This window comes from Panthera uncia, assembly GCF_023721935.1.
Source record: "Panthera uncia isolate 11264 chromosome C1 unlocalized genomic scaffold, Puncia_PCG_1.0 HiC_scaffold_4, whole genome shotgun sequence".
In the NCBI taxonomy this organism is placed as follows: domain Eukaryota; kingdom Metazoa; phylum Chordata; class Mammalia; order Carnivora; family Felidae; genus Panthera; species Panthera uncia.
The window spans coordinates 98,437,040-98,446,931 of record NW_026057585.1 but is presented as its reverse complement, the minus strand read 5'-3'; positions in this window follow the sequence as shown (position 1 = coordinate 98,446,931).

Sequence of the window (9,892 nt, the reverse complement as noted above, 5' to 3'; positions counted from 1 at the left end):
AGAGAGAGAGCACGAGCCGGGGAGGGACAGAGAGAGGGAGACACAGAATCCGAAGCAGGCTCCAGGCTTTGAGCTGTCAGCACAGACCCCGACATGGGGCTCAAACTCACAAACCGTGAGATCAGGACGTGAGCCGAAGTCGGACGCTCAACTGACTGAGCCACCCAGGCGCCCTATCAACTGACCTTTTTACAACTTTTCTGGAAACTGTAAATATTATTGTTTAATTGTGCTCTTGCTTACTGTGAATTGATGATTCCAACTGTTTGCTATTACAAACAACACAGAATAGGAACCTGGCTGAATTTAGTTTAAAAACTAACGCAAACCGAAACACCCGAGAAAAAAACTGAAAAGGCTTCAGACGATACTAATTTCAGGTTAAGGTTATTTCCCTCAGATGGTCGTTGTGAACGCAACTGAACTGCTGGGGTTAATTTTGCTCTCCCTAAGTTTTCTCCTGGGAGCCGCAGAGGCTCCAAGGGCACATTCTAACGCAGTGACAGAGAATCTGCTCCTCAAAAACAGCCACAAAGCCAGCTGCACGTTGTCAGTGAGAGAGAGAGAGAGAGAGAGAGAGAGAGCCGTGGGCGGCCGCCCCCTCCAGGGCAAGACCAGGCCTGCCTGGGAGCAGAAGCATGAAGTCCTGGAAATTCACGGGGCTCACGAGCCGTGGTAATAAAATATCCCTTAGGAACAGCCTGTTCGCTGTTCCACGGTGTTCTCAGTGGGTGTGCTTCTCACCAGAGCCGGAATTTTCCAAAGGGCCTTCTGTGTTGGTGCCATTTTGTGGAAATCTAAGGAGAGCCAAGGTTTTGCTGAAGATGGTTGGGAGGGCTGAGTAGGCGGGTTGTGTTGGCAAAGGAGGTGCTGCCCCCTAGTGGCCCCTGTGGGGATGGCCGGGTCTGTGCCCCAGGGAACCTCGGAGATCTACCCTTCCCATTTCTCACATTGGTAAACTGAGGTACACAGGACCCATAAAGGTCTTGTGGTAAGTTACAGGCGTATCGGCAACAAAGAGCACAGCGCATGTCCCGGAGCTGCTGTTCTTTCTCTCACGGGAAGGTGGGGATTGCATGGGCTGTGGTCCCTCCTGCCTCCACGGCCTGCTTTTTGAATCTCTTGCTTGCTTGCTTTTGAGAAAGAGAGAGAGACCATGAGCAGGGGAAAGGCAGGGAGAGGGAGAGAAGGAGAACCCAAGCAGACTCCTCACTGTCAACTTGGAGCTCGATGCGAGGCTCGAACCCACAAACCGCGAGATCATGACCTGAGCCAGAGTCGGACGCTTAACCGACTGAGCCTCCCAGACGCCCCTTCAAGATTTTATTTTTAAGTCATCTCTGCACCCAACGTGTGGCTTGAATCCACAGCCCTGAGATCGTGGATCGCACAATCTACCGACTGAGCCAGCCCAGAGCCCCTGAGGCACATCTTTCTTAGAAGCCGACATAGACAGGCAGAGCCTTGGCCTGGGAAAGAAACAATACCGGATGGGACCCTTAGCCCTTGTCAAGAACAGAAGTCCCCACGTTCATGGAGGGGGCTCTGAGGCAGTGTCCCACTGCCCGCCCGCAAGAACGAGGGTGCTGTATGCTCAGTTCCCCCTGCGTCCTGCCCCCGTGGTATCCCCTCCCATAATACAGTCTCGGTGCCCATACGATGCACATCGAAGAACAAGGAACAGAGCCACGGGGACGTTAAGTGACCTGTTCCAGGTGCCTTGGATACGAAACAGCAAAGCAAGATCTAGAACCTAGGTCTCCTGTTTCTCAGGCCAGTGACCCCTCTACTATATTCCCGGCTTGAGCGGACTTCGGAGGGCTCCTGTCAGAAGTTCACCCGTCCCTCTCGGAGAGCAAAGCACTCAGACCCTTCCCTGCCCACCAGTCTGTGCAGGTTCAGAACCTGAAAATCTTTCACTCTGAGGCTCCTGTCAGGATAACGGGAATGATGGTGAAGACGTTATTCATCAGTGGGGTTCCCTTCCCTCAAGGACATGGCTTAGGGACGGACTCTGGGGACAGAGGGTGGCTGAGATGGCAGGATCTCTTAGACATAAAAACCACCACACCCGAATGGCAAAGTGGGCGTAATGTCTGACCCGCCCTCCCGGAGGTGCCCAGCAGATGTCAGGACGGGACCAGCCAGAGCACGCGGAAAGGTGTCTGCCCCCCACACATGATGCATTTAATCTTCTCAACAATCCTGCGAGGTAGATACAAATACTATGATCCCATTTCTCAGTTTGGAAGATGAGACGGGCAAGTAACTTAGCAGGATCCAAAGCTATGCTGTCTGGCCCCAGAGCCCACGCTGGAATGTGCTGTCTTTGGAGGTGATGAACTGCCTGTCAATGAAGGCATTCAACCAGAGTCTTGACAATAGTAGGACGGATGAACAAGGAATTCCTACGAGGGACAGACCAAGAGATAAAGTCCCTTTCAGTGTTGAAATCCATGATCTTAGGAACAGGCGGGCGAGGCTAAAGCAAACCTCTCCTGAGTGGGCTCATGAAAACATCCCCGCCGTGTTCACACGGGACTCGCCAGGCAATTAACTGACATGCAGGCTGGTTTTCTAGAGACTGGCCACCAAGTAGGCAGTGGGGGCCTGCCTGGGGGACCCTGGCCCCATAACTGGGGGACTGCTCTTCAGAGCCCAAACCTCGCTGGCCGTGCAGTCGGCCAGCCCCGAGGCCTCTCCTCCAGCCCTTCCGGATGCCCAAGAGCCGTGCTAGCCTCAGGGAAGCTCAGGGCAGCGATGAGACCGTCACCGAGGTCCCAAGATCTGCGACTGTGGAGGTTCAGGCGAGGCAGTGGCCGCCAAGCCTGGGCTTCTGGAACAGCCCAGTCACTCTCGGTGAAGTTCAGAACAGCAACACCCAAATTGCAAAGAAGCCTGGATTACGGATAATTACACAGTGCATAATTCAGCATAATTACAATATGCTGAATGTTTTCTTCATTCAAGCACACAACATATGGCAGGTTGTTAATCAGGTACTTAGAGCAAGAGGTCTTATGGTCCTGCTTCAACAAAGAATTAATTTTCGGGCGCCTGGGTGGCTCCATCGAGTGAGCATCCAACTTTGGCTCAGGTCATGATCTCAGAGTCCGTGAGTTCGAGCCCCGTGTCGGGCTCTGTGCCGACAGCTCGGAGCCGGGAGCCTGCTTCGGATTCTGTGTCTCCCTCTCTCTCTGTCCCTTCCCTGCTCACCCTCTGTCTGTCTGTCTCTCTCTCAAAAATCTCCCCTAAGATCTTGGCTCACGGCCCTTCCTTCCTGGGAACCTTCGCCTAGGCATCCTTCCTCGTCTGCAGACCCACATCCTTGCGGCACCCGGGCTTTGGCATAGAGGTTGCTGTGTAAACCAAGCAAAGTACAAAGCCCCGTTCTTCATTCTCGCACGAGACACGAGACCGGGGCCCGCGCCGTGACTCAGCCCGAACCCCAAACCTCAGAACGACCACGCTGGCGAGGCCGCCCAGGGAGAGGCTGCAGCTGTCACAACTTGGGGCCACGGTCGCCTGGCCGTGAATCACACCCCGGCGACCGGCCCCTGTTCACCACCTGCCAGAAGCGCTGCTGAGGCAGATGCTAAGTACCGCCAAGCACTTTGCTCTCAAAGGCTGGACGCGGCCACGGGGTGGATGACGGAGGAGATGCCCTTCTGAGCAACTGACATGGAGAGACATCCCGAGGAATTCAGGGACTTGCTTTTAGGGCATGACGTCTGTGCCTGGGGGGGGCGCGGGGGACTAGACATCAGGCCTCTTGATTTCCAAGATCACACCAGCTCCCCACCACACGCACGCTCGCCAAGAGACGGTGTGGTTTAGGTGAGGGCAACACGTCTCCTCTTGACCAGCCGTATCTGTTGACCCGCAGGCCGGCCACCGGCGACCCCCACAAGCCGCCCAGAGGAAACGTGGACACCGTGCAAGGGCACAGGAGCAGCACGGCCTTCGTGTCCATGAACGTGGTGTCACTCGAAGTAGGTCTCGGTATAAAATGTCAAGACCTGGAAAACGTGGCCCCATCTGCAGCCAAGAGCACTGGACAACTCAAGAGAGAGGATGAGGTAATGTTCTCAGCTGCCCCCGGTCACTTCTGCCGATACCCCCCGGGAGACAATGGATTCTCTGCTGAGAATAAAACCACCTTGGGGTGAGGTGAGGAACCGGACTCCGGGGAAAAGTTGCTAAAAAGTCACTGTTAAAAAAATCCACTTTGCAGACACAGGGCGCCCGGGTGGCTCTGTCGGGTAAGCATCTGACTTCGGCTCAGGTCATGAGCTCACGGTTTGTGAGTTCGAGCCCAGCATTGGGCTCTGCAGCGACAGCACAGAGCCTGCCTGGGATTCTCTCTTCTCCCTCTCTCTCTGACCCTCCCCCTCTTGCTCTCTCTCTCTCTCGAAAGAAATAAATGAACTTTAAACAATCACTTTGCAAGAGATGGAGACAACGTCAGAATTATTGTTACTAACCGTGGGGCCTCAGGCGAGCGATACTGCCTCTAGGAGCCTTACTTTCCTCGTTGGTTACAGAAATAATATCTAGAAGAGGATGTGTGAGCATACCATGTGATACAGTGGCGGTGCATTGCACAAGTGAGAAAGGCTGTTGTCAGTATATTAACATACCCTATGAGCAAATTGTGCGGTCAGTGCCTCCTATAAAGCGATTGTGAATAAAATATAACTACAAATGAACGACATTGAACCCACTCCAGCCAAGCTTTTGTCTCCAGCTCTCACCTCTGCTGCTCTTGTCAAGGTCATTCGTACCCTCCGAGAGGTCAAAGCCATGGTCGGTTCTTGGTCCCCATCTTGACTCATCGGCAGGGGTTGTCCCTTCCTCCTGACTCATATTTCTTCCTGGGCCTTGGGGACACTCTGCCCTCAGGTTCTGCCCCCCCTGCGACAAGGATCCCTTCTCCTTTTCCTTTGCTTTCCCTCACCTCCACCAAGCCCCAAGCCGGGAGCTCCCCAGGTGCACCAAGGAGGAGAAAACCACTGTCCACCATTGTCCCCAGAAATGGGGAGTCTTAGAAACCAAGTCGGGCCTGATTATCTGGATGTGTTATGTTTCTCCTGGGTTGTTTCTCTGTCTGCACTTCTGCTTATACATCTGGACTAATTATCCATTTGGAGGAAAGAGTCAATTAAAATTTTTTTTCTCCTTTTTTTTTTAATGTTTATTTATTTTTGGGAGAGAGAGAGAGACAGAGTACGAGCACGGGAGGGGCAGAGAGAGAGAGAGAGAGACAGAATCTGAAGCAGGCTCCAGGCTCTGAGCTGTGAGCACAGAGCCTGATGCAGGGCTTGAACTCACCAACAGTGAGATCATGACCCGAGCCGAAGTTGGATGCTTAACCAACTGAGCCACCCAAGCGCCCCTCAAAAAGAATTTTTTTTTAATACAGCCTATTTATCTCTTTTTTTTTTTAATGTTTATTTTATTTGTTTTGAGAGAGAGAGAGAGGGAGAGAGAAAGAGCAAGCCAGGGAGGGGAAGAGAGAGAGGGAGAGAGAGAATCCCAAGCAGGCTCTGAGCTGACAGCAGGGACTCAATTTCACAAACCGTGAGATCATGACCTGAGCCAAAATCAAAAGTCGGACGTTTGGGGCGCCTGGGTGGCGCAGTCGGTTGAGCGTCCGACTTCGGCCAGGTCACGATCTCGCCGTCCGTGAGTTCGAGCCCCGCGTCGGGCTCTGGGCTGATGGCTCGGAGCCTGTTTCCGATTCTGTGTCTCCCTCTCTCTCTGCCCCTCCCCCTTTCATGCTCTGTCTCTCTCTGTCCCAAAAATAAATAAAAAATGTTGAAAAAAAAATTAAAAAAAAAAAAAAAAGTCGGACGTTTAACTGACTGAGCCACCCAGGTGCCTCCAGTCTATTTATTTCTAATTACCCTTAGTAATAAACTAAGGTAATAAACCATTAAACACTGAACAAAGGTGCTTATTTCAGAATTACTCTATTAGCTAAAAAAAAAAAAAAAAAAAAAGGGGGGGGGGATGATTACATAAATTATGACAAATCACCTGACTGGAAGGCTGGGCTCCATGTGAAAGGAGAATTAAGAACACACTAGACTTTAAATTAAAGGCTGTAACAAGAGATGAAGAAGGGCTTTATGTAATAATTACAGGGTCTATCCATCAGGAAGAGCTAACAATCACAAATGTCTATGCACCGAATTTAAAAGCACCCAGATATATAAAACAATTAATCACAAACATAAGCAACCTTATTGATAATAATGTGGCAATTGCAAGGGGACTTTTCTCTGCTTACAGCAATGGACAGATCATCCAGACAGAGAATCAGTAAAGAAACGAGGGCCCTGAACAATGCATTGGACCAGATGGACTTGACAGATATATTTAGAACTCTATATCCCAAAGCAGCAGGATAGACTTTCTTCTCGAGTGCACACGGAACATTCTCCAAGATAGATCGCATACTGGGCCACAAAACAGCCCTCAATAAATATAAAAGAATTGAGATCATACCATGCACACTTTCAGATCACAATACTATGAAACTTGAAATCAGCCACAGGAAAAAGTCTGGAAAACCTCCAACAGCATGGAAGTTAAAGAACATCCCACTAAAGAATGAATGGGTCACCCAGGCAGAGAAGAAATTTAAAAATGCACGGAAACAAATGAAAATGAGAACACAACAACCCAAACCCTTTGGGATGCAGCGAAGGCAGTCCTAAGAGGAAAATGCATTGCAATCCAGGCCTATCTCAAGAAACAAGAAAAATCCCAAATATAAAGGAGAATTATGAAACGTACATAGAAGGGGGCGCCTGGGTGGCTCAGTCGGTAGAGTGTCCGACTTCGGCTCAGGTCACGATCTCGCGGTTCACGGGTTCGAGCCCCGCGCCAGGCTCTGCGATGACAGCTCGGAGCCTGGAGCCTGCTTCGGGTTCTGTGTCTCCCTCTCTCTCTGCCCCGTCCCTGCTTGCATTCTGTCTCTCTCTCTTTCAAAAATAAACATTAAAAAAAAATTATTTAAGATAAATAAGCATTGTTTAAAAGAAAAGAAAATTCCAGAGGGACGTGGAAACACGTTGTATACGGTGTGTGTGTGTGAAGCGACCCAAGCAGAAGGCACCGGCGTGCACAGGTGAACCAGTGCTGAGGGCGCACCACAGGGACAAGACCCTAACGGTCTGCCCGCGACAGCTCAGGTGGCTGTGAACGGTCTGTAAAGGGCTGTGTTTGCTCTGCGGCGCCCCGCGTCCCTTCCAAGGCCCGGAGTCGGTATCTGTTGGGAGAGGCACGTGTCTGTGACCCCTGCTGGCTGGGCTGCGGCCCCAGACACTCCGTACCCGAGTCATGGAGAGCCCGGGTAGCCTGGGCCAGGCTTATTCCGCGGTGAGGGGATGGCTTTCCCTGTTCCCGCTCCCATTGTGCTCCCCTGTTCTGCTTAAAGCGGATGCCCCCACCTGTCTGTATTTTAGACCCCCCGGGGGAGGGGGCGGTCCTTCCACGGCAGAAAGGGGGTGCGCGCAGCCACACGGTGCTCCAGGGTTGCGGGTGGGTCCGCTGGCCAGGGGGGGAAGGACGCAGGACAAGGGCTGGCTCTTGTAGGCTGTCCCCACCCTCTCTTGTACCATCTGAGCCCGCTGTGCCAGTGGTCTGTCCTCAGTGACCTTGAATCACACTCTGGTTTCTCCCTTGGGTTGCACTTACCTGCCTTTTCCCGTTGGGGGCACAGCTGGGCCACCCAGGGAGCAATGAAATACACACATTCAGGTTTCTACTAACTTCTTCTGTTCTGCTTCTCAGAATTCTCCCAGCCCGTCCCCATCAGCTTCCTGCGGCTGCTCTAACCAATCACCACAAACCTAGCGGCTTAAAATAACACAGATTTATTACCTTCCAGTTCTGGAAGGTCAGAAGTCTGAGGTGGGTCTCCCTGGGCTAACGTCAAGGTGCCAGCAGGACCGCGTTCCCTTCTGGAGGCTCCAGGGGGATATCCGTTTCTTTGCCTTTCCAGCTTCTAGAAGCCACCTGAACTCCCCGCTCATGGCCACTTCCACCATCTTCAAAGCCAACGACGTTGGACTGAGTCTCAAGCTGCTGTCTTCATGGTTCTGCCTCTTCCCTGTGATCACACGGATCCCTCTTGGACCGTTCAGAAAATCTCCGATCTCAGGGTTGGCTGATTAGCGGCCTTAATTCCATCTGCTGTTTTAATTCCCTTTGCCAGTTAAAAATACCACATTCACAGTTCCTGGGGATTAGGACAGGGACACATTTGCGGGGGCGTTATTCTGCTGAGCACAGTTACCTTTCGGTGAGTCCCTACGGACTCTTAAGTGCTAGTCCGCCAGATACTGCTGCTTTATCAGCTGGTTGAACATTGTACTTTGGGCATGCTTCTTCCGGTTGGCCCCAGTGCTCACGGTCTAATCACAAGGGTTAAACTCCGTGTGCCTTCCCTTTCTCTGAGTCGACCCCAATCACAAGTCAACTCGGTCGGCGGCAAAGTCAAGTCAAGTCGATGGCAAAACCAGCCTCCTTCCATGCCGTTCCTTGCGCTTGAAACATCCTTCCTCCAGACCACGGGACAAATGTCACCTCCTGGGGACGTCTCCTCGGGGACCCCTCACCCCTTACCTGCCGCGCTCTCAAACTTTACCTTGAATACTCCCTGCGATAACTTTAAGTATTTGTTTACTTATATTTTTGACCATTAGATCCGTTATACCCAATGCCTGACACACAGTAGGTGCTCAACAAATACTTGCTGAGTGAATGTCTTCGATTCACGATGTGCACACCGCTGTCTTCCCTGCTACCCTTCCAAGCGCCTTATCCTCTATTCCTATACGAGCCTCACCCGTTCCTGAAGGCTCGGCCCATGGTTTACTTTTTCCCCGAAGACGATTCTGGCCCACATTCATTCTTCAACATTTATTAAGTGCCAGCAAGGGCCACTGGGGCTGCTCAGCTGATTAAGACAAGGCTCACAGCAGACTCAGAACCAGACACAGCAGTTTCCCCTTCTGTCCTTTTTTACCACGGGCAATGTGGGTTCCATCCTCCTGGCTGACTCTAAATTCCTTGCAGACAGAAGAGGCCGTGTGTGCGTTGCTGTGCTGTGCCCGATGCGGGTGACAGACCCGAGTCTCCCATGATTCCACAACGAACCCCGCGCACATGAGGGTGTGGCGATCACAGGTCCTTATCTCCTCACTCTTCCTCTGGGGACCGAGGAGCCAGCCCTTAAGGGGACAGACTTTCAGATGGCAAAACCCCGCCCCACTCCCATTCCAGAGTGGGATTTCAGACTCTGTCCCACAAGCCCTCTGTCCCAGAATCCCAAGCAGGCTCCGCACTGTCAGCGCAGAGCTCGACCTGGGGCTCGAACTCACGAACTGTGAGATCAATCAGGAGTCCGATGCTTAGCCAACTGAGCCACCCAGGCGCCCCCATCAGTCACTAAGTTTTGAACACAAACCTCCAGTGTATGCATATTTATTTTTTATAAGTTATGTATACGTACACGTCATGTGATAAAACACACACTCAACCAGAAATTGTGAAGGGAGACAGCAAGAAATACAGTCACCCTGTTATCCACAGGGGATCCACTCCAAGACCCCAAGGGACATCGCAGACAGCTCTGAACCCTGGATACACTGTTTTCTCCCATGCATACATACCTATGATAAAGTTTAATTTGTTAATTAGGCACAGTAAGAAATTAAGAATAAAAGACAATTATGTCGATATACTGTAATGAAAGCGATGTGAATGTGGTCTCTCTCTTCTGAGTTCCAGAGCCATATGGCTGACATCCTTCTAGACACTTCTAGGTTTTCAATAAAACACCTCCATCTCAACATGTCTTCTCCCCAAACCTCCCCACACC